The 23,796-nt window shown below is 46.3% G+C and overlaps 1 long non-coding RNA gene across 2 annotated transcripts in view; it reads left to right on the top strand.

The window, feature by feature from the left end:
• The window catches only part of LOC130521987 (uncharacterized), an 82,481-nt gene that overhangs the window by 34,795 nt on the left and 23,890 nt on the right, over positions 1 to 23,796 (top strand). For both annotated transcript variants that reach the window (XR_008949517.1, XR_008949518.1), the window contains exon 3: positions 16,751 to 16,902. This is a non-coding gene — a long non-coding RNA (uncharacterized LOC130521987). The remainder of the gene's footprint in view (positions 1 to 16,750; positions 16,903 to 23,796) is intronic.

Raw genomic sequence — 23,796 nt, 5'->3', positions numbered from 1 at the left:
GATTTGACCTTGCCAGGATTGAGTGATGTTTGGAAGGAGTCGGAGGAATTCCGGCCCCTGAAATTTCCAGGACCCGGTTTTGTTGGGTTTTTTTTCCCCGCCGTCGGCAACAACAGGGAGATCAGATCCCAACACGCGCTTGCATGTAATCTAACAAGCTAACATGTAAATATAGATAAAACAACACAAAAAGTTACAATGTTGGTTTGGAACAAACGCACACATTCAACTCCAATTGCAAAAGTGAACGCGGAGGCAAGAGCGATGCGTTTTCGGACACTGCGATGTTTCTGATTTAGGATTAATGGCACGCACGCACCCGCTCACAGGGCTCTCATTTTGATATAAAAGGCCCCCCTACTGTTAGGTAGCGGTATGATCTGCTGTAAATTCCAGAAACTTTGATGTGTTGGACTGAACGGATTTGCCAAGAATGCCTTTGAAAAGGGTATAAAATGGCATCGAGCTGGCAGGTTAGTCGACAGGCGGGTTCACAGGCGGTGGAGGAATTTAGAAATTGAAACATTTGTTCGCAATAATAAACAGTGGCAGCCAGTGTTTGCTATATCCACCTTTATGGGCCACATCTTTGGTTTGGATCATTTATATTTTGGGGTATTCATAACAAAACGTGGGGAAGAATTAAACATTTGATGATTTGAGAGCATGTGTGGTGGCTGAAAGGGCTTATTCACCTGTGGTAAATAATCTTGAGTGTATTTTTCTTCCATCTGTCCACACTTTGCCCTTTGGAACACCTCGACCCATCTGTCCTCCCTCTCCAGCCATCCGTTTCTCAATTCTTAACTATTCCAACAATGTGGAAGTATTTATACGCTGCTCTTCTCCCCCCGCCGTCTCCGTGCGTCCCGTCCTGCAACATTATTATGGTTGGCGACGGGAACCCGGCCTGGCACGGGTGCGAGAACTTGCACAGTGATAGATGAATCGGGGAAAGAACACACGGAAAATAAATAGATAAATAAACCAATCAGCCAGGGATAGAAAGATTGATAGAAGAAGAGTGCCGGGAAGTTACCTCGTTTTATAGATTTTGTCATTCTCCGTCACGCCGTGGCCTCTCTAGGACTCAAGAAACCTTTTTTTTTTTTTTTTTTGGGCTCTCGCTGTGTGTCGTTATGCAATGCGGGAAAAGTAAAGCAAGGCTTTAATTTCCCTCTTCACAATCAGAGGAAAAAGAAAACTGGTGGCCCCATAAAAGTTACATGTTTTATCTGTCACCAAAAGTGCAGGAATACATGTGTTTGGGATAACCATGTGACTCCCCCACTTTGTCAGGACTTTTAAAACAATGTGGTTGCATGAAAGGCGAAGTGGGAGGGACTGTGATGATTTAATGAGATGTGCAATTACTGTAATTACAGAATTCATCTCGCTCCCCGCTCAGATGTGTCTCGGCGGTGGACTTCCCAGAAATCACAGCTTGTTCCTTGGGCTCTGAAATTTGATGGACTTTGTGATGTTGTATATAAAAAAAAAAAAAACTCGTAATATTGTGAAAGATGTTTGGAGTGAACACATCCGAAAATGGCCGCTTAAGTGTTCCAATCCGCTGCCTTTCAGCTCCAGCAGCAAAAACAGACAAAACAACAATGGAAAATCTGGATTCTGGCTGAACTCGAAAAATTGATTAGCTGACCCCGGAGGCTAACGCATCAACCACCGACCCCACAGAAAAGAGTGGATAATTGGTCCACGTTGTGCTTTCAGCATGGCGCTCACCACCAAAACCTCGCGTATATCGGGGCCTTCTGTTCGCCGCTCCTATCCAAGTCGCGCTCCGCTTGGCTCGCACTTCAAAACAGATGCAATTTAGGAGCTCCGGCCACAACTCCTCCTGTCTGTAAATGTTGAATCTGCAAGTCGAAAAGCTTCATAAATCACACTTGGGCGATGAAAGTCCAGCGAGCTCCGGGGAGCGATCCGCAGTAGTCCCACTAAAAAAAAGGAAAGAAAGAGGACCAGAGAGAGGCCAAGTAGTAAAGAGGCTCTCCGTACCGAAGATCTGTTTCTCTCTTTAGCAGAGTCATTAGTAAAGATGGACCTTTATGAGCTGTTTACGACTCAAATATCGTGGCGGCATATGCGTGTTTGTCGGGAATGTACGATAACGTATAAATTACTTTTACCTTTAAGCATTGAGGGTAAAATGTAACCCCGAACAAAGCAAATCTGAGTGGATGCTAATGTGCTACGGGACAATGAAGGCAGGCCGCGCCTGTGTGTGTGTGTGTGTGTGAGTGAGTGTGTGTTTGCCTTCCAGAGCACCGATCCATGTTTTTAGTGCAGACAGATGCTGAATCCATTCACGGATATTTAAAGCAATAACTGGTTCTTTGTAGAAAAGGTTGGCTCCGTCCACTGAATTCTGCTTCCTGCCAATTAATATCATTCAGGAGACTGTGGGATGGAGAGACAAGGCCAAGGAGAGAAAGAGAGAGAGGGAAGGTTAATGGATAATCGCATATCAAAGAAGGAAAATAGTAAAATCTTTTTCAGTTTGTCCCTTGCGATCCTCTCGGCCGCGCTGGAGCATCTGGACTTCTGTTGGCTCCGCCGTGTGCAAAGGTCATTCATGTTCAGCTTGGTTTCATTTCCCATAATTCTCGCCCGCCCCTTCTTGCTTTGCTTCTGGCTCATGGCTGACTGGCCTGCCGAGAACACCCACACGAATGCATTGATGCTATACACTCCAAGACGCACAAAGGATGCAAGAATGAGTGAAATCCGATGAAGGGCACAGGCCCGCTCCAGAGCCTATGACATCACACTGTTCAAATTTTACCATAACTAAATAAAAGCTGCAGCCAGAAGCCCCCGGAGAAGCTGTTAACCGAGGAAACACACTCAATATAAGGTTCTCGCCACACAAGGTGGCGTCCCGCTAACGAGCTGTGTGCGTTGTGTAGGAAAACCTGCTGCTGGACTCCAGAGGCGGCGAAGTTGCCGCAGGCCCAAGATATTTTCAAAATCAATACTTAATCGAATACCAAAAGTTTCCAAATATGACCCCAAGAATGCCGAGGCGGGCTAGAAACAAGCACACGCTGAGGCTGCGTTTCATAGAAAAACAAATGAGCTAAAAGTTTAAAAGCGTCGACCAGCACGGGTGCTTTTTTAATAATTAGAACACCACGCCTGGTTAACCTGATAGAGCATCGGGAATGTCCGTCACCTTCTCATAACCCCTCTCTTGCCCCTGGAGTTGACCCCCCCATCGGCTGTTCCTGGGACGGTGGCGCATTCCCGTCTCGGTGAGTCTCGGCCAGATTCTGCCTGCTAAGCCGGGCTAGACCGGACCCACCGACACAAAGAGCTCGGGGAAAGAGTTAAAGATCTGTCAGGCTCCGCTGGGTCTGCTGCTCTGCGAAGGTCACCGCCTTCCCTTCGGAACCCGTTCAGACCGCGCTCCCATTGAGGAACAGGCGGGCCAACTGCACGGTGGTCCAGCTGGAGGCGAGACAAGTGAAGGAGTACTATCAGTGGCTTTTTTAAATCCTGAATTCAAGGTGTGACAAGCGTTGCTCTAAAAGGATTCCCCCATACGCCAGGATGGCGGCGAGCTTCCCCCAGACTGACGTTGGTGCACCTGTTTCCATTACAAAACCATGAATCGCTTTAATTTCAAAGGTTACGTGGTGATTATGCACATCGGTGCGTCTTGGTGACCTCAGAGTCTGGCTTCAGGGGTGTGTAAAGCCTGGGGGAGGCGGCTCTGTGATGAAACCATTACCGCTGTGGGTGGGTGTGCTGGTTTGTGTTAATGGGATTCCAGACCTCCCTCGCTGCGTCCTCGCTCCCTGCGTTCACACCACGTTCGGGACACCTCAACAGTCCCACAGTGCCCATAGAGCGGATTCCTCTCCTCCTCCATCGCTCCGTGGTCTCTCTTTTATCATCCCTTTCCTTGTCTTTGCCCTTCTGCTCAGACATTTGTCAGCCATCGGAGGAATGAGCAGAGTAGAATAGATTTTGAAAGCAGAATTGAGAATTTTTTAAGAAAAAGAAGAAATTCCGAAAGGAGAGAATTCCCCCCTGCTCTTCCACATGGTCTCCTTCCCCTGCCCTCTGCCTGACTCCTCTTCATTAAGTCTGTTTAGAGGCCAGTAAACCAGCTTGCCTCTCACAAACCTCCCGGTGCCCTCCTTTAAATGGCAGCCAAACAAACAGAGATGAAGCCCTCACAAGTCCGCACAAACAAGAACCCACACAGACATAACACCCGCAAAGGTGCAGAGAAAACCGTGTTTGTCTGAGGTCTGCGCCCGCTGACATTCACTTCAAAAGCTTTGTTTACAGCATCGCCGCCCCAAAAGCTACGGTTTTATCCTTTTCTACTAAGTGCTACAGCTGAGCCCGGGCAGTTGACACTGAAACAAGCAGCTTTTCTCACACCTCCCGCCTGTTTGGGGTGGTCGTGCACAGAGCGCTCGGCCGCGGTTTGGCGCTGAGTGGAAAGGCGTCCCAGAACCCACCTGATCTGATCTCACCACGCCAATGTGACCAAGCCTCTTCATTGAAATGAACTGTTAGCTTAAATGGAAGCGTTGTGTCAAGCAGCAGATATGTTCTTTGGCAAAAACCAGGCAGTAAATGACAGTTTGAAGCAACAGTAATTACAGCTTCTGGTAGTTTGTGTGTTTAAGCAGGTTATGTTGTAGAATATGAAATAAAAGAACCAAAATATATACCTTACACCTTAACACTGATCCCACGTTTAAATGCTGGAAACTTTCGAGTCCAAAGTTCTTTAATTACAGTTTCTTTCTTTAGCATCTGAAATCCATCTTCACTGTCACTCTGTCCACCTTTTCAACAGCCTATTGGCAAAAGCCTTCAACTCTGTCTTTTTCACATCGAGCGCCAGCATTTCTTTGACTATTATTTTTATGGTTCGGGACGGGAAAAGATCAGGGTAAGATAGGAAAATCTCTCCACTCTAAGCTAGTTTCTGACATTCGCTGTGCAAGGTTCTCACAAATGGAAGAAAAGCTAAAACTGAGCTCCGTCCACTTGAAATTCTCTTGAAATTCTTGAAAAAGTCATTTTCAGTGTTGTTTTCAGCTACTTTGTTGGCCTCTTTGTCCGTTTTCTGGGATCATTTTTTCCCCCTTCCACACCCATATTTCTGCCCATCTTACCCCGCATGTCTCCACACTGGGACAACAGCAAACCCTGTCCCGGTTTTGTTGGGTGTCCAAAACAAATGAAAATTTCTCAGCGTTCTCAGGAAAATGAATCCCGCCTCTGCCAGCTCCTCGCTCTGGGTGTGAAAGAATGCACTGAGCACACACTCACGTCAAAGACACTGACTGCTGCAAGTTGTCCATTGTGTGCCAGTGTTGTGCTCAGTCTTCTCAGTGTGTGTGTGTGTGTTTGACCCAGGAGGTGGTCTGGGCTTGGATCTCACACCTCCACAAAAATGCAAAGCGAGGAAGTGTAAGAAAAATAAGTTTTGGCACAGCCGGCGTTGACCACTCTCCCTGCGCGTGGAGTCGGGCTAGCAGTTTTGTGGCCTTAGTTACACACCAGCCTCAATTAAGCCTGACAAAGTACAACTTCTGCCTCCTAGAATAATGGAATTGCAATAAACTGCTTAGGCTAGGGTAAACAAGAATCCACGTGATGCTAGCTATGCTAGCAACGTCCCTCTCCTCCGGCTACCCAATCATCCTTTGTTTTGCCGTTTCTCTTCACTCCTTTGGCTTTTTTCCCTCATCCCTCCACTTCTGATCCATTAATCTCACTGGCAATTTATCATCACTTAAAGGCTGAAGGTATTTACTTGAACATACAGAGGAACACGAGAAGAAACAACATGACATTAGAGGATGATTATGGCGAGAGAGTTCAAACGTGTGGAAATCTGTACGCTCAGTTTTCTGTGGTCAGACAAGACGTTCTGGAAAAGAGGATCACATGCAGCTCATTATCTCTTTATGTCTCCAACAACCCTGCACCAGTGGAAAAGAAAGTTCCTAGTCTTTCAAAATGGAAGTGAAGTCGATGAAAAGATGCAATGACCACATTTTCTGAGGTTTCTGACCTCCTTACCAGAGGGAGAAAAAAATGTCTTCTTTTCTAATCTTGTTCATATATTTCTTGGATACCTTCTGTGTAATTATGTGCATTTGTTGGAACATTTTGACGAGTTTCCCGAGCACTCGTGATGGAGCGCTACCGTCGGAATCTCGCTAATTCTGCTTTTGTGTCAGTGATGATAGCAGCTTGATGAGCTAACCTTCCACAAAGGTCAGGACCTCGTTGCATCATTTTACCACGTGTTGCCCATCCAGTTGCCAAATGTTTGGACCAACGAAAGCAAATAGGTGACCCGGTTGTGCAACCGACCGGCGTTAGCTGTGTTCCTTCTCAAACAGTTGATTATTTTTCTCTGTCTGCGGGTTTTCTGTTGGAAGTCGTCTTCTCATCTTTCAGCTGTTTGCTGTTTTTATCCAGCACCTTGTCCTTTTCATTGTCCAACAGTTTCATGTTTGTAGCCAGATCTTGGTTTTGCACTTGGACCTCCTCTGTTTTCTCCTCCAGCTGTTTAGCATTTGCCTCCTGGTTTTGGTTTCTCACTATGGGCTCCATCTTCTTACCTCTTTCACAAGGAGTTGATTCCCCATGAGCTCCAGCTCTTCCAGGTTATGATTCTGATCTTTACTTTGTGTTAACCACGCACTACTATTCGTACTAAGGAGACGGAACCATAACATGTATGGAGTTTATTACCTCACAATACATTAAAAATGGTTTGGTTCCCCAATTTTCCCCAGCACTTCCATAATCTTGGCAGTTCTTCCTAAACGCCACTGGGAAAAGTGCTGAAATGACTACTGTGAAAAGTCCACTTACTGTCCAAAAGGCACTGTAAGATTTCCAGCCTCCAACAGCACCATAAACACCGCTTGATCTAGTTGAAAGGAAGTAGTTTTTAAGAAGCCACTCTGGTCCTGGCAGTCAAAGGAAGCTCTGACAGATTTCTCCCAACAGCACCTCTTTCCATCGGTGAATTACATCCTCTTCCATGACATTTCTCTTAATTTGACCATCGAGGTGTCCAGATCATTAAAAAGTACCCCCCCCCCACGGCCACCATCACTAAATGATTAAAATCTTGGTCCATTGATTCCAAACAGTTTGAATGGATCATTTTTTGTGAGAGCGAACGAACCTCAGTGAAAGGCCAATGTTGGAGAAGAGGAACGAGGGAGACCGAAAGGAAAACATAAAGTTCACAAAAGTTGAAGAGATTCTGGCCTGAAAAACACAGCTTTGGTTTTGTGAGGACTTGTCATCACCTCCGGAGAGGCCTGGACCATGAACACACACAGGCACACAAGTAGACCTCTGGAGAAATGTTTTGTGGGGATCAATGGACAGAGGAGAGGGAGAGATTTAAGGTTATGAAAGATCGGAATGGGTCGCGGTTATTTTAAGAACATTCAAAGCCTTTTAAAGAACAAATACCAAATTGCCTCGATGACGGGAATCCAACCTTCAACACCTCTGAGAATGACCTCCCGCTGACCAGCTAACTCGAGATTTCAACCGCAACATGTGGGAGAGAAATTTGAAACGTCGCGTTTTCCTTGGATGCGAGTCCTTCTACAAACAAGCGAAGTGGCCACATTTATCAAAGTATTCTAAAAAGGAGCAGGACCAGCCAGGTCCTCCCAGATCGTTATATCGGAGCACACCGGGTGGCAGACCGAAGCCAACTGGGAGAGTGGGCTTACTGGAATCACACTGCCTTATCTGTTATCATCGGATCTGACGCGTTCTCCCACAGCGTCGGTGTCAGAACCAGCGTTGCTCATGGGCACCGCTTGAGGTGAGAGAGGAACTGAAGTGAGTTGAGTCCAGGCCGGCCGAGCAGATGGCAGCAGCACGGTGGGGTCGTCTCCGCTGTCACAGCAGAGCTGTTCTCGGTCATCCTCGCCGGCGTCCCCGGCGTGACTCACGCGTTTTGTCTTTATTCTTCACATCTGTTCGTCATTTGGCTTTAGGGGCGAAACTGACGTCGGGGGCGTTGGCGCGCACGGACACACTGTCACCTGATCTGTCCGGGCTGCTCTTTTGCGGGTTGTCATCCGTCTGAGAGGGGAGCTAGCGCACAGGGCCGCCAAAGGGCCCGTGAACCACTTCCAGAAGATCATTGGAGCTTATTGCGTAATTTCTGAGAACAGCCAGTCAGCATCCTTCGATATTCAGTGCACTTTGAAGCACAATTATTAAAACACAAAACACAGACATTGGGTCTCCTTTGATAATTGAATTTTCCCTCTCTGTCCTTCAGCTGGCCCATTTATCTAATAAAGAACAGTATATTCAGTCATTCTGAAGGATTTCCAGTAGTCCACGTTTGGGCTTTTTCTTGTTTTTAGATAGGAAATAATGGTTTCATTATCATCATTTTAATTTATTAATAAAAACAAATCCTTGTAATGGAGTTATGGTCATAGAACAATGCTTTCTTAAAATCCAGAGTTTCCTCGCCAGGCGGCAGTTTAAACCCCTCCCTAGATTCTTTTATCAGAGCCGTAATTGATGCCAAATGTGACGGTTGACAAATACAATGTGAATGTTGGGTTTTCATACGGATCCAAGGAAAATTAGAGAATTTGTTGTTCCGGTAAATTTGCCTCAAACAACACTGGATGACCTTTAGCAACAGCGTGGAAGAACGGGTCAAAAACATGCAAATTTTCTGTTTCTTGTTTGCTTTCCCGGCTCCGCGGTTTGCAAGCCAAGCCACAAAAAAAGGTTTTCCTCTTTACAGTTCTGTGACAAACATGCAAGCTGATCTAAAAGCACACAACGGAAGCAGGCAGATGGCCGAAAACATTGATGCAATTTTCCGTTTCTGTGAATTTATAGGCTGCTTTGTGTTGGTGTCCGGGATCAAAACGGCTTAGAGCAGCACATCGCTGTCATAAACTTAGCAGGCAATCTTGCCTGGACCGGTTCTATCACTTCTTTTCTCCTTTATTCATATCAGTGGGGAGCTTCTTGAGAATATTTGAGTCAACTTATACCAGATCTTCCAGTTCTGGTCCCATTACACAGATGGTTCTCTGTCACTATCTCTGCATCTACTTTGCTTCAGGCCTGAATACGGGATCTTTGACGCCGACTGCAGGTCAGTGAAAGTTCATCCGGGGGAACCTTAGCCAGAGGAGATCCCAAACCGCAGGTACGAGTGTGTTCGCACACTGCGATGCGTTCGAGGTCCCCGTAGGACGGCGGCTCTTCTGACAGTCAGGGTGCGACATTTGCTGAAGTTTATTAAAGTGCAAATAGTTTGGTGGACATTGTGATTACAAGCTTGAAACACAGAAACTCCTGGATAAATACATTTCTTGTGTTTATCCTAACACACACACACACACACAGTTCTGTATGACAAATTTACAGTCATCTGTGAAGAGCTGTGCTGACCAAAAGCATGTGCCAATTATAAACTCCTGCACTGTTTGCCTTGTGCTCAGCGACCCACATGTCAGACAGATGAATTCCCAGGGAGGCTCAGTAACCAGGAATTTGACAGTAGGTGTGTGATTTGTGTGTTTCCGTGCTAGTGTGTGAGAACATGTGCGAATACATAACAGCAAATGGTGTTATTAGTCCGTCTGTATGTGTGTTGACTGTGAGAATCGCAGATCTCACGGCTTGGATGTAGTCGTGCACGCTTGTCACGTCAGGTGTACTTTCAGGGATGTGCTGCCTCGGTGCAGCTGGAGCTTACCTGCCGTGTCAGCTTCTCACACCACCAATCAATGTGCAAGAAAGGGCAAAAATGGCACCAAGGAGCATTCAGAAAATAATTGTTTGACCAAAAAAATTTCCAGTAACTGGAATATGCATTCACTAATAAGGATAGCATTGTGAACTGCTCAGACCAGTTTTGGCTTTGCAGACTGCTGAGTCAGCAACTCTTGCTTCAATCCAGCATCTGGTAACCTTTGGCTGTCCTTTCGAGTCAGCTGAAGAATTCACATCACCGAGAGGAGAAGCAAAACATCCTGGTTTCCTATCAAACGGCTCACTCAGCCGTCCTGCTGGAGCTTCATGTAAATATCTGCCAGCTCAGGCTGCTTGTTCACGGCTAAACCGGGAGCAGTATTTATCGCGATGGTCAGCCTTGAACAGTCTGAACAAAAGAGTAAAGACAGGGTTCCCTACCTGCTTCTATTCCGGTCCCATAGTGTGGGACTGTATTTTAGTTTTTAGGTTATGATACTCAGCCTTCAGCAGCTTTTTTTAAATTTTTTTACTATTTATCTTGTAGCCGGGCCTTTATAAATCTTTGTCAACACTGGATAAAAATCCAGCTCAGGCAGGCAACTGCAAATCAAGGTCTCTGGAACGGCACCGGGCTTTGATTCCAATTTGACATCGTAGACAAACCATGTAATTATAATGTTATGAGACATACACTGGGCCCAAAAGACATTTTCCAATAAGCCTATTGTAGAAGGAGGTTAAAATGGGGGAGGTATTTTCCCCTGCTACAAGATTTGAAGACTCGATCGAATGAACTGAATTTGAAAGCCGGTTTCCATCTTTTTGAAAGTTTTAAAATGAAGGCAAACAAGGGTACTACTGGTGGCATGATGACAGCTTATGTAATTAACAAAAAATAATGACGAACCTCTGTAAAATAAACTCTTGAGAGGAGCTGTGCCAGCTGATGGACAGAGTAGATGGAGGTTCAAGTAGTGTTCAAAATAAAAGGGAGCCGGCAGGCACTCGCTGACCCAGGAATGTCCTCTTTACACATATGGATAAACTATTAGGTAGTTTTATTGCTGTATAGCGTATTAGCCTGCCAATAGTTTCCTTTTAACCTTTGCCAGCGGTTTAAACTTTCAAAGGTACCAGAATATGTTTAATTATTTGTCAATAGCAGAAGTCGTAAGACTAACCTCAGCCGAGCTCAAAGGTCACAAATCAGCACCAGCGTGCACATTCGTTTTTCTGCGGTTGATGGCGCTCCATCCCTTGCTGGAGACATAAAGACATCTTCAAGTCTCAGTTTCAGCCACGTTCTGCTGATTGCCAATAGTATCAGCTCAGAGCAGCATCCAGCAGTGTCTGCTAGATGATCCCCCACAGCGCCGTCTCCACCGCAGGGCCAAACCGCTCTTCACCAGAGGTCAGCTACTTCCCATTTATCCCGAGTTGCTCCCCTCCAAACGACATATCTGGGATTCTCTTAACTTCGAAATGCCAAGACAAACAGGCCGACTGTGGAGTCATACAGAGTATGTTTTGTAGTCGGCTTTTGGTGGTTACCGCATCTCTAAATTATCCGGCAAAGACTAGACTTGATTTAAGATGTTACCCTCCTCCTTGAGGTGCCACCTCATTGATGTGGAGACGGGCTGAACACCAACGACCTGGCGCAGTTGGTTAGGGTCTTCTTTAGATAAACAGCTAAAGTGAGTCATTGGAAAACATCTCCATGTGAGGCACAAGCCTGACCTTCACAGCCATCATCAGTCTTCTAGGAAAGCACATACTCCTGAAGCTCCCCAAAGGAAAAGTCCTGCAAACGATAATAATAAAATATCTCTAATACAGAAATCTGAGTGGGGGGGAAAAAACACAATCCCACGGCAATCAGGAGAAATGAACACCATGGCTGCGAGCTGGATCTTACACCCTGTGGTCCATCATCAAACCCAGCGATTAGCCCGCTCGTGTGCAGACGAGCTCCTTAACTTGGCTGCTTGGCTGAACAAGCACTTCCCAATCAGAGTCTGTTCTCTTTGACGGAGGTGCAAACAGGCTTCCTCTGTGAAGCTCCTGAATCTCCATTTCACCTTGTTTTGCGTCCCAGTTTGCCACAAAGCTCAATCAATACTACATTTGCTACTAGTTGCTACCCCTTTTTTTTGCCCTCTGCATGAACGGACCCAAACTTTGAGCGTTGCAGCGCATGTTTTGGATTTGGTACAGGCCCCATTACAGCTTTTAACCATCTCCTTTTTACTAAATCAGGATCAATTACACTATTGGGCTGTAATGCGACTGAGAGGAAGGGCAGCCAAAAGTCAGATGTCTTCGTTTACTTTGTACGGTGGCGAGTCACCATTCCTTCCAGCCCATAGCAGAACCTATAATCTGAAGCTTGTCACTCACACGCCAGAAACACGTATCCACCAAGGAATGACTGCACGCACATTGGCAAATGGTCATCAAAGCCGAAACACCAACACGTACGAACGGCGCTTTGACCCTACAGTCACCCCGGCTCGGCTCCTGTGAGAGACATGGCAGGGTTGCACTTGGGCCGCCATGGTAACGATACAAACCCGAGGTCTGGAACCAGGATGTTTAGCTGTGTTCAGATGACTCCAACATTGCTCACCGGAATGTGAGTGTTTGTGAGCTCCGGATGAAATCAGGCGTAGTGAGAAGTCACTGAGCTGAGGTTTACGTTTTCCTGTGGTGGTCTTTTTGACGCTAAGAGAGCGTTGCGCAAAACAAGGACAATACAGTCACTTCCAGAAAAGCGTTCAAGTATTACAGACGTTGCTGCTAGTGGAAACTTCTGAAACTGTACTAAAGAATAAACCAGGATTTGATTGAACTTTGCTGTGTGGAACACTAGTTTATAAATGAAGCTGTAGCTATGGAGGTAATGTTCCAGCTGCATCCAAAGGCAAAGCAGTGAGCCAAATGAATTTATAGATTATTTAGTTTCTACTGCTAATGGAGCTCTTAGTCACCTCAATGCTCTTTTTCCCTGTAAGTACTCCATTTCCTCCCACCCTCATTCTTCCCAAATGTCCTCTTTAAGCTCATCTCTCTTCTTTTTGCCATCATCTTCCCTCCAGCGCGGCCATCAGCAGCGCCGTCTGACCACAAAGATCATTACTGACATTCACCAGAATCAGTTGTGGAAAAGTAATAAATGGCATTCCCAGCCATTCCCACAAGGCCCGTGTTAGATCACTTGCCGATCTTTAAATTCTCAGTTGCTGGAATTCCCGTCTGTCACCTAAGACGTGCTATTTCCTGACGGTGAGCGCGTTCCAATACAGAGATGGTTCCAAAACAGGTTTAAAAAAGAAGCCCGCTGTGGTCATGGCGTGGGAGGACCACGGCCACATTTGGTGCGGAGGTTCAGTGTGTCACGTAGTCCAGACAACCAAGAAATGAGGCGGTTGCTGAGTGGCTCCCAGTCAGTGAGAAACCATTTGCAGTGGTCTTAGAAAGCTTTTTGCTGTTTGCTGGTCAGTTACATCACAACGCACAAGTGTAAACATCTGTAGCAACATCTGGAGCATCTGTTGGGTCGATGTCGCAGATCTCAGGTCCGTCATTTGACCCCAACTCATGACTCAGATCTGGCCCCGGTGTTGTGGCGGCCCTTTGTCTAATAAGGATTCTGTCAATATCTATAAATAGGACCTCCTCTAAAACCTCCAAATTGTCCTCAGATGTTGGAAGAAATAGTTTGCGAGCTTTTAGATCGATGTTTGGTTTGTTGAAACACTCAGTTCCTTTATTTGCCAGCCAGTAAGTCAATGATAGTCAAAGTGAGGGACAGGCATCCATTTTTTGGTCGTGAGCTCGGCCAAATGGTCGCTGCTTGGACAAGTCTTATAACCTCGATATAGATCATAACGTTTATTCAGGATGACAGCATTCTGTTTTTCTTTCTCCTCTGTCTCCCAGTAATATAGAGCCCAACGACATAATGGTTATCAGACCTGAACTGATTTGTTACCATCCTCCCAGCTCAGGTTCTCACGGCGAGCAGCCCGCTTCCTCTTATTACACGCCGTGATGTCACGAGCTGACACGTTAAAGCCGCCGAGTTTTGGGGCAACGCTCGGACGAGCGTGCGCGAGCCCCCGCGGGACGGCTCCCACCGTCTGAACCGCTACATTCCCCGTTCAGGTTTACAGCAGCCTTTTGGTGAGGACTCACAAGGACTCTGGTCGGAAGCCGCTCTGGACATAGTCGTGCAAGTGCTTCCAAACTGTATTTTTCAACCAGAAACCACTGCATAGCCAGAGAGCTGCATCACTCGTCGAGCCCACACTGTAATGGGAAACTGGAGTTCAGAGGGCCGCTGTGGCTTCTAAAGACGCATCCAGAAAGCCTAGCATGCTGCATCGGAGGGGTGTGTTAGCGGCTAACTGAACGGTTTATTTACACGTGGGAAAGCAGCATCCCCCATGCGGCTGCGGCGCTCTGCGCACATTGTTGGACCTTTCTGTGTGTTTGAAAGGTGCTAAACAAATAACCGCTTCCAATGAATCAGACAACTCCTTCATAAACAAACAGGCGCGTACCGAGTACACCCTCGCGTGCTTCACACACAATCCCAGTTCTCAGAAGTCCTACAAAGATTAATTATACACAGTCGCACACGGGACAAATGGGTTCAGGAAGAGGGGGAGTGAATGGGAAGTGTTTGACACATCCTGTTTCCATGTGTCCCGTTGACCAGAGCAATGATTCTTCTTCCTGGCTCCTTCCACCGTTGGTCCCAAAGCTGGATCCAGAAACATTCGTTCAGCTGTACCCGAGAGTGAGCGGAGTCTGTCGACGCGCCTTCGGGCTTCACCCCTGGGATGAGCGCTGTTGATCGGATGGGATCTCTCCTGAGAGTTTGGAGCCATCAGGCCGTCACTTCTCCCTGCGGAGCCTATAGCTAGCTAGTTAGCTAGGAAAGCTTTCACAGTGTTTCTGAGGACATGCAGAAGGAGGTTGTCGGGACACATTATTTGATTTCCTTAATGCGATTTCAGACATTTTGAATTGCAGCAGCGTTGTGGCGAATGCTGGTGTTGAAAGCTTCGTAACGGAAGACGAAGTTCCAAAGTTTCTGTATGAAATATCAGTTGTTGTAGGGCCAAAACCATCGGAATCACCAGAGGGCTCAGCTTTGTCCCATTTTAGGTGCCTGAGGACAGAGGGAGTCGTCAGCCTTCTGCTGGGGTTTCGGATTAGTCTGTCGTCTGAAAGTGACACTTGCTGCATCAAACCCCAGATTTACGTTTCAGGGCACAACCTATTCTCGTCTTCCCAGACTACCCAATTCCAGTCCCGGCTTCAAACAATTTCAACGACCATTTTCCTGATTTAGCGGCTGCTGAGTAAAATTTAACCATCAGGTTTTCTGGTTGGAGCATTTTACTCGCTATGACCTTTCCCTCACATGTCATCTACTTTTCTTAATTAGAACCAACTTTTGAAAAGAGGAGAAAAAAAAGAGGGAATCCTCAGCCAGCTGCTGCGGTTTTGGATCAGGCTATATCCTGGAATATAAACCAGCAACATTATCTGTTAGCCAACCACGAGTGCTTTACATCCAGGGCAAGAAAACAAACTGAGTTGCCTTCAGGCCACGATGGTGTCTTCATCATCATCATCAATCTTTATTTATATAGCATCTGTTACAAAATGGAACAGCAACTTTGATTTGGCAAAGGAAAGAGATCTTGGATATAATTCTTGGGTGTGATGTGAAATTATTTTTCACAATGGGTCGCCGATCGAAGGCTCCCTCTCCAGATTTCTATCAAACAGTGCTGCGTGTGCTTTTGCTCCAAAAATTAATGTGTTTCAGACCTGCAGATTGACTAAGATAGTTGACTCCAGTTACATCCTGGAACTACTGTAACTTACAAAAGCACCGGCCAAACGGCGGTGTCCTAAATACACCAGTCATGTGTGGGGGTACTTCTTTTTCCTGGATTATGTATTAGCATGACAGCAGATTTTAGCCTTGCACCTATTTTGATGGTTGTTATCCATTCATGCTATCAGGGAGACAAAGTGTGAGAGCAAAAATGATTACAAATTTAGGCACAAAGAACCTCATATGATGTTAATTTAGGCTAAATATGGCAAGAAGATGCTAGAAATTAGTATCCAGGTTGGCCTGATGATAGTTTACACCGATTCATATCTGGCAAACTGTTGCATAACGCCCATTGTGTTATTTAGCATCTGGTAACCTTTGGCTGTCCTTCCAAGTCGAGCAGGGAATCCAAGTCACCAGAGGCAGAGAGGGAGCGTGGTTAATATCCCTACTGCATCTGGGAAAAAAACAAAACTGTTTACTTCTGAGTTCGCATTAAAATCCAGGCTCTCAGGTGCGTACCAAAGATCTTCTCCGGATGCCCGACGCAGCGTTCGAGCGTGGCTTGTGTTCTTCCTCAAAAGCTCCCGCTCTCTGCTTTTCACTGACAAATGAGTTTACAACGGCACTGCTGTGAGAGAGGAAATGACGGATAAATGCTGAAGTGTAAAACCAGGAAGACCCCACGTTTAGGCAGGAACCAATATAATCTGGATGAAGCTGCCTTTGCCAGGTCCTCAATCGCCATTTTTTTTAAAGTTCCAATAAAAATCTTTGAGCATTTTTATAGCCATTATAAATGTGAGTGGAGGATGGTTGAGAGTTCCTTAATTAACCAGTAGGGGGCCACAACTGATCAACAACTGATTTAGTTCCAGGATGGAGCCCCCACTTTCAGTTTGAGAGGAACCTCCAACAACACTTTCATCTCTCTGATACACGTTTGCCTCTTGTCTTTATTATCTCACATTCATTTTTAATCACTTGCATATATTTAATTTTGGGTAAAGTGTGTGTAAAGTGAAATATGGCCCGCTTACAATGACGCGCGCGCAAACGAATGCGTTAATGTCCAGATGTATGTGTGTATTTAAACAGGCCGTCTTGTGTGTTTTCCAGGCTGCTTTGCGTGCTCTGCAAATGAGCTCAGAATGAGCGGAGGAAAATACCCGGCAACATCCCAGCCCCTGTGTGTCTAAGTCTCCCTGTCCCGGACAGGGAGCTGGAAGCTATCGGGTGGAGAGGATCGGGTATCGGAATGCTGATTGGAGGTTAGTGTGTGCATGTGTGGAGACAGAGGATAATTAGCTTAATGGTCAAATGACTCCGCTAAATCCTGCTTTATCCCCGTGAAAATTGAGGGGACACAAACACACCGTGATTCATGTCGAGAGAGGATCTACTGTCTAAATAAAAGTATAGTGTTTCCGCTGCAACCAGCATAACCAGGAAGAAGCTGATGGCATCAACAATGCCAGCAGACCGGTGCGCGCTCCCATTCCCCTGATTGTGTCCTCAGCCTGGTTTCAATCTGAACGTGAAGTCCAGCCTCTGAATTTTCTGAAAATGAAAACAAATTAGGTGCGTTTCCATTAAATGGCTGGCGCGTGAAACAATGAGACAATTATTCAGGAAAGCAACATTAATGGCCGTCACACGCGTAATTTGACAAATGTGTTTCCATCTCCTAGTTCCACATGAACCCCTTATGTAAAGCACCTCGAGCAGCAGGAACCCCGTTTTTGAGCCGTTTCATTTCCATTCCCTCTTTTTATCCTGTCTTCTCCACTCTCTGGCGCCTCACACACACGGAGAAGCGTGATGAACCTCTTTCTTTAATCTCCGCCTCAGCTTGTAATAATTATCGTAATTTGGACACCAAATGCAAATTTGGTTCAGCTGTATCTTTCAGAACACAAAGAGCAAACCCCATTTTCGCTTCCGTCGTCGTGTCATCTCAGTCCTCCGTCACCTGATTGACTTTAGTGTTTTGCTGCAACTGCAACGTGCGTTTGAAGGGGCACCGGAGGGATGAAACTAGCGCGCCACGAACGAGCCGAAGGGTCGGTTTTAATCCTCGGCTGTCATTTCTTTGCGCGGGAACATGTTTGGGGCAGACGTTTCACTTTCGGCTTCATTCTGACGTCTTTGCTCTGCACTTTGGTCTTGTTGGCGCGGCGTTGACAGTGTTTGAGGGTGTGTCGTGCAGCGCTGCATCTCAAGCCCCATAGAGGCGTCTTCCGAGCTGTCTCCAACCAGCCCGTCCTGTTTGGGTAGCCAACTGAAATGACTGGCGGGAAGATGTCTCCCCCTCTCCCCCGCAAGGAGCCAGAAACAAACATGAAAGTATGTTCACCTTGTTGTCGGGACTTTCCACCTGCTCTCACGGGAAGAAGCTGTAGGAACCCCGGGATATGCGTTATACTGGTGTTGTTGGTCATATTGGGATTGATTTTGGCTGCTTTGTTCCCTCAGGGAGAGTATTAGCATGGTATGAAAGCATACGTGCTGCTCTATGAATCCACCTGTACATGCAGTAATTGGGGACTTTGCGCTGCTTTTCCATTTCCTGTTTGGAGACGTAATCAGTGACATAACGTCTTAGATCTGCGGCCCGTTGAAAAGCATTTTAGGCTCGGCCAAACTCTGACACAGGGCGCCTTCAGATGGAAACGCAGGGACAGGTAATGTCCCGGCGCTAACATGACGTCTAGACTTCTGCCGTGCGTTTCTGCCGTCGGCACGTCTGATTACTGTGGCAAACACAGAGGTCTCACACACACACACACACGCACACACACACACAGTCTCTAGGGAAGACCACAGTCTTGTTTGTCTCCACAGGGACAGGGAAGCAAACGGGAATGCACATTGTTTTCTAACCAGACACTCCCCACAAATGTCCTCCCCTCCGAGCTCGACGGGAGGGAGAGAGATGTATTTTGCGGACGATGTGCATGTGGGCCGAGCGTTGAAGGGATTGTGGGAAGACGGTTTGGTTTTGGTCATGTCGGTGTGTTTGCCAATGACAGAAACAGTCTGGCAGCTCTCGGTAGCGTCTTTTTCTTTTCCGTGCCTCTCATTGTTTCTCTTCCTGTCACATTTTCCCCTCTTCTTTAAACCTCTTGTTGTTTCTCTCCATCCTCCTGTGTTCAGCACATTTTTATGGACTCGGAGTCAAGGACAGTGGGGGAAGCTCAGGCCAAATGTCAAGGCCAAAAGCACATTTGACACTTTGTTGACAGAGGTTGGTTTTCTTGATGCTGTTTTTTGAGCAATTGGTGCGATGTCACATGAAAAGGTGAGTTTCAGCTTTGTGAAACCCGCATCTATTTGCATCCTGTGCTGCATTTCTTCTGGTGGACAAACTCTTTATTATCTCCATAGCTACTCTGGCTTTGCCCTCTCTTTGCTCTAAGATTCACTTTGTTCTTCCTCCATCATTCCAGTCGTCCTTCATGCCCACCGCTGACATTTCGGTGTCTCACTGACAGACTTCTTAAAACCTTTCAACGCCAAACAATGTTCAGTTCGTTTGGGTTTGTGACGGCGCGGCTCTCGGTGACAGATTTGCTTTCATCGGACCACCACATGACGGCCACGACTCTGCCTTTCGCTGTCAACGGTTTGACAACCATGTCACCGTCCCCTCTGGCAGTAAACAGGAAAATCCTTCTGCGTGTAAAGGTTGCCAGCTGAATGTTACTGCGGTTCTGAATGGTTCTGCTAGGACCGTATTAGTTAATGGCAGCGCACAGCATTAGGTAAATACTTCCTCCTCATTACCGAGACTATGATTCAAACTGTCTCTCCATTAGGTTTGTCTTGGCTCGGGCCCTGTGAACTGCACAGATGCAGCAAAGTGAATTACACTCATGTCACTCGGTGGCCAGCTTTCAACGAGGCCCTGGCAGCTTTAACATCTGCTCTGCTTGAAATCTGTATTGATGAGTGGCACAAAGCTCCCCGCACTAAAGAAAAAAGGCCTTATTTGTCTGGGCGCGCTGCCTGAATATTTGTTCTCTGGGGTCGTTAAAAGGAGCTCTTCAAGTGTCAGAACATGATGCACGTGAGTGTGGAACTTGTCAGGTTTCAGGGTCACTTTCAGACTCGGTCTCACTTACTTACTGATCAATACTCAGCTTCTGTCCCTCAGCTGTCCACTACTGTGTGTCGCATGTTAAAATTCATTTAAAAAAAAGAGCCCCCTTCTTCTTCTCCAGTTCCTCAACCATCACCATCCCCTGAGGTGACCTCTTGTGGTCACCTGAGAAGGGACCTCAGCAAAAACGAGTCCTTATAAGAGTCCTTTGTAGAGTCAAGGGAGCGTCCAGGTGGTACACTCTATCGTTTTATTGTTATGATGATGCTGACCACCACACACCCTTTTGGGTTGATTGTCTGGCACAAACGGTGGCGCATGCGTTGATATGCTAACGCTACTTCCTTTAACTTTATAAGGCCCCTAATCCCAGTCTGAAAGTGAGGCTGGTAGCCTCGGTATTTCAGACTTCTTTAAAATGAGCTTCTCAGTTTCACGTTACTGTTTTTGTTTTTATCTTCAATCTGCTAATTAATAACGGTCCTGTCCCCCCCTCCCAGACCCCTCTCTACATCTGTCTCTCCTCTTTTTTTTATCTTTTTCCTCACTCCCTCTCTCCTCTTCTCTTTTCCATAATTATTAGCTCCCCCTCCAGCCCGACTTCAAACCCTGTGGTTGGAACTCTGCATTCCGAGGACACTGAAGATGAGGAGAGAAGGAGAGAAAAAGAGAGAGTTGGACGGGAAGGGAGCGCTGCTTGTTGAAAGAAACCATTGTTCCTCCATAAAAACAGATAAGAGGGCAAAAACTGGAGGGCAAGTGTAGTCAAAATAGTCGCTCTGTGATGACTTTTATAGTTCACCTCAGAAATGTTGTTGTATGTTGGATAAACGGTCTCCCTTTGTCCTTTTTTCCACATTTTACCTGTTCAGGATTGTTTAATCTGGCTCCTTCCATCGTTTACTTTCCCGCCATCCATTCCCATTGTCAGCCCTTTAGATTGAAAGTTATTACATGCTCCCTCCGTTTCCTCTATCTTTCTTTTTTAGCAGCATCTGCGTAATATTTTTCATCCCGAAAGGAACTGACGTCTTAGATGAACCGCTATTTAAAGTGCATCGGTTTATAAAATATAAATGAATCTCTTCCTTTGTTCCGCACTGACCTCATCCATCAGTTGATACGTGACTGGTTTGAGGTTTTCTGTATCAATAATCTTCATTGATTAAGGCTACGCTACGCTCTCCCCTCTGAGGCTGAAGTTACATAAGACAAGCAGTGGAAAAGAATTAGCATAAAAAGATCATGTGTCATTTAGCTGACGTGCTGTAAATATTGATCCAGTGCCTCTGTTGTGCAGTTTGATAAATTAGACCCTGCTTAAGTCATCAGTTGCTGCATATTTGTTCCACCAGGTCCTTTGGACTGTGACCTGCACAACGACGGCAACACTCGGTAAATCCCAAAAAACATAGCATTTCTTTCAAGTATTTGTTGTATCGATGCAAAAATATCCTCATCCTTCCAGCAGACCAACCTAAAGCTGACGTCATCCTTCGGGTGGTCTGCCTAGCCTGTAACCATCCACAGTGACTCCTGATTGATAAGTTTGTCAGTGAGGTGATCGCAGCAATGCTCTCAGTTCAGCTGCTCTCGGCTCAGGCTGCTGGCTGCCCCTGTCATGCACCAGCTCCTCTCCCCCTGTCTCCACTTCTTCTGCCCTTAACTTTCACATAAACGCCCATATCACTGCCGGGCCTGTCTTGTTTTCCTCTGATCTTGCCAGTTCCAGATGTGGTCCCTCTGAGATGTGAAGGTGGAGTGTCCCAGAGCTCCATATGAGGACATCTGAAGAAGCCTCTCTTCATGCCTCTATATCTCTAATTATAATGAACGTAGATATGTTGCTGATATTTTGGGATGTTCTCTGGATATCCCTCCGTCTCCTCTTGTTTCTCTGTTTTCCCTAAAAGGGTTTTGGTTTTTCCTGGGAGTTTAGGCATCAAAATGAATTTGATTTGAAGTTTAATTCAATATCTACACCAGGCTGTGTAAATCAATAGCCTGAGCTTCTGCCGGCAATCAGTAAAGTGATGTCACAGATTGTTTGACCTTAATTCATACATAATTACCCCCTTGATCAATAATTCATAGCTGGCATCTCTGAGGTGGCTCCTAATTTCATTTATTACTGCAGGGCCTCGTAAATCACAGCAGCCCTCAGCCATGTCATGTGCCAACGCATAGAACAGGGTCGGAAGCATGAAGCGGCTACACTTTCTCATCGTTCTTCGGCAGCGTATGGAAACACTGCGTTTTGGCGTGTGCCTGCACGTGTCCGTGCCCGCTCTGTGAACTGCGTTCGACTCGCTTGTTGGACTTCTGACGCACGGTGACGGGTTCACCTGAAGTTCACGGCCCCGCCCTCACACCTGCGTTAGAACCCTGGAGTTTATTTACAACGTGATTTTTATCTCCCACCGGTTCCTCCTGCCTTCCGATGTTCCGTCCTTGCTAATCTCTCACCGATCTCTCATTCAGTAGCAATCAGTCGCAGCATTTCTGCCGCTTTCCTTTCTCTAAGTAAACACTTGTCAGTAAATACTTGTTAGGAATTGAAGAAATCTACTGTAGTTTCTGCTAATTGGGAAATGTTGGGATAAGATCCCAAAGCTTGACAGGGCAGCCAGTAAAAGCCAGAACACAATGGTGGTGACTAAGATGGAACATCCCACCTTGCCTTTGACACTGACTGGAAAAGTCTCCTCTGGCCAAAGCGCCAGATTCCTGTTTATTTTGGACGCTCTTCGTCCTAGAGGGTGGCAGCTTTCACGGAGGTGGGACGGAAGTAACCAACCAACGGCAGCTCTCGCGGGTGCAGGGAAACCCCGGATTACCGCAACAGAGGTCGCACACCTCATAGCGAAACGGAGCCTGTAATGGACGGTTGCGTCTTTCAGATAAGGACACACTTGCGGGAAAACCAATATCTGTCATAACATGTAGTACACAGCGGTTCCAGCTTCAAAGGCTATTTCTGGTTTCGTTTTTTGACCCGGAACGATATCACCTGCCACAAACTCAGCCGCCACAACCACAGCAGACCTGCCATCTATACATGTGACTTTTCACAGAGTTCCTGACGGGTACGAGGGGTCTTGCGTTATTCCCGCCGGCACATTAGTGGAGCCAAATGAGTAAGTCTGTGAGTAAATTATGAGTACAAGCAGTCCCGTAAACAAACGTGCCTGTTTTCACATGCGTGTGCGTAATCTTTGATCTGTCATCCAAGCTGAAGCGATTCATCCCAATGACAAGCATCCCGGGAATTTCATAGCAGTCCTTGTTGCAGGGCAGGAAGTGTCTTTCTGATACATTTAGGGAATAAGTAAATGTTTCTGCTGGGAGCCACTAAACCGTGGGCAGACTTGGATGGTCTCCTCCCGTCCTGAGACGGGCCGTCATGCGCAGGTCTGAATCTGCCGTGTGTTTCCCAACATCCCCTGCGGGCGTGCGCTCCTGCATGCAGCCTCTGCGTTTAAGGATCAGATGTGTGGAACTTTTATCTTTACTGCTCCGGTTTATTTCCTCTGACAGAAGGCGCACGTCTCTGCCCCACCCACCCTCAACAGGTCCCAACTGTTCGGATTTACATGATATTTTGAGATCTGGCCGGCACAGACTGGCTGCCAGCTGTCTCATTTGCATTTTGCATGCCTGCACAGCCTTTTATGGTCGTCTTTGTGTGTTTAATGTGGTTTATGGAAACAGATGAGTACTTGTTCATCGTGTTTTGATGCAGTTTCCCCCCTTTTTTAAATCAGTTCAAGGTGGTGTTCATGGTAATGCTCAGTGTAGAAGCTGCTAAAGCATTCTATAATGTGATGATTACAGTATTTGAGATTTGGGACCGTTTTTTTTTTATCTTTATAGTTTATTACAGGAGTACAATTAACAATCACAGTAGCAAAAAAAGGAATGGAAGTAGAAGGACATTTGTATCATGTCTAATTATTTTCCTGTAAAAAGAAATACAAATATTATGTACAATTATAAAGAAAAAGAACCCATCGGATGAGAGGAAGTGTAGTCGCACGGCACTCAAAAAATAAACAAACCTCAC

Source organism: Takifugu flavidus, chromosome 3 (genome assembly GCF_003711565.1).
Source record: "Takifugu flavidus isolate HTHZ2018 chromosome 3, ASM371156v2, whole genome shotgun sequence".
NCBI lineage: Eukaryota > Metazoa > Chordata > Actinopteri > Tetraodontiformes > Tetraodontidae > Takifugu > Takifugu flavidus.
The sequence above is the reverse complement of the archived record's forward strand: the minus strand, read 5'-3'. Positions and strand labels throughout refer to the sequence as shown.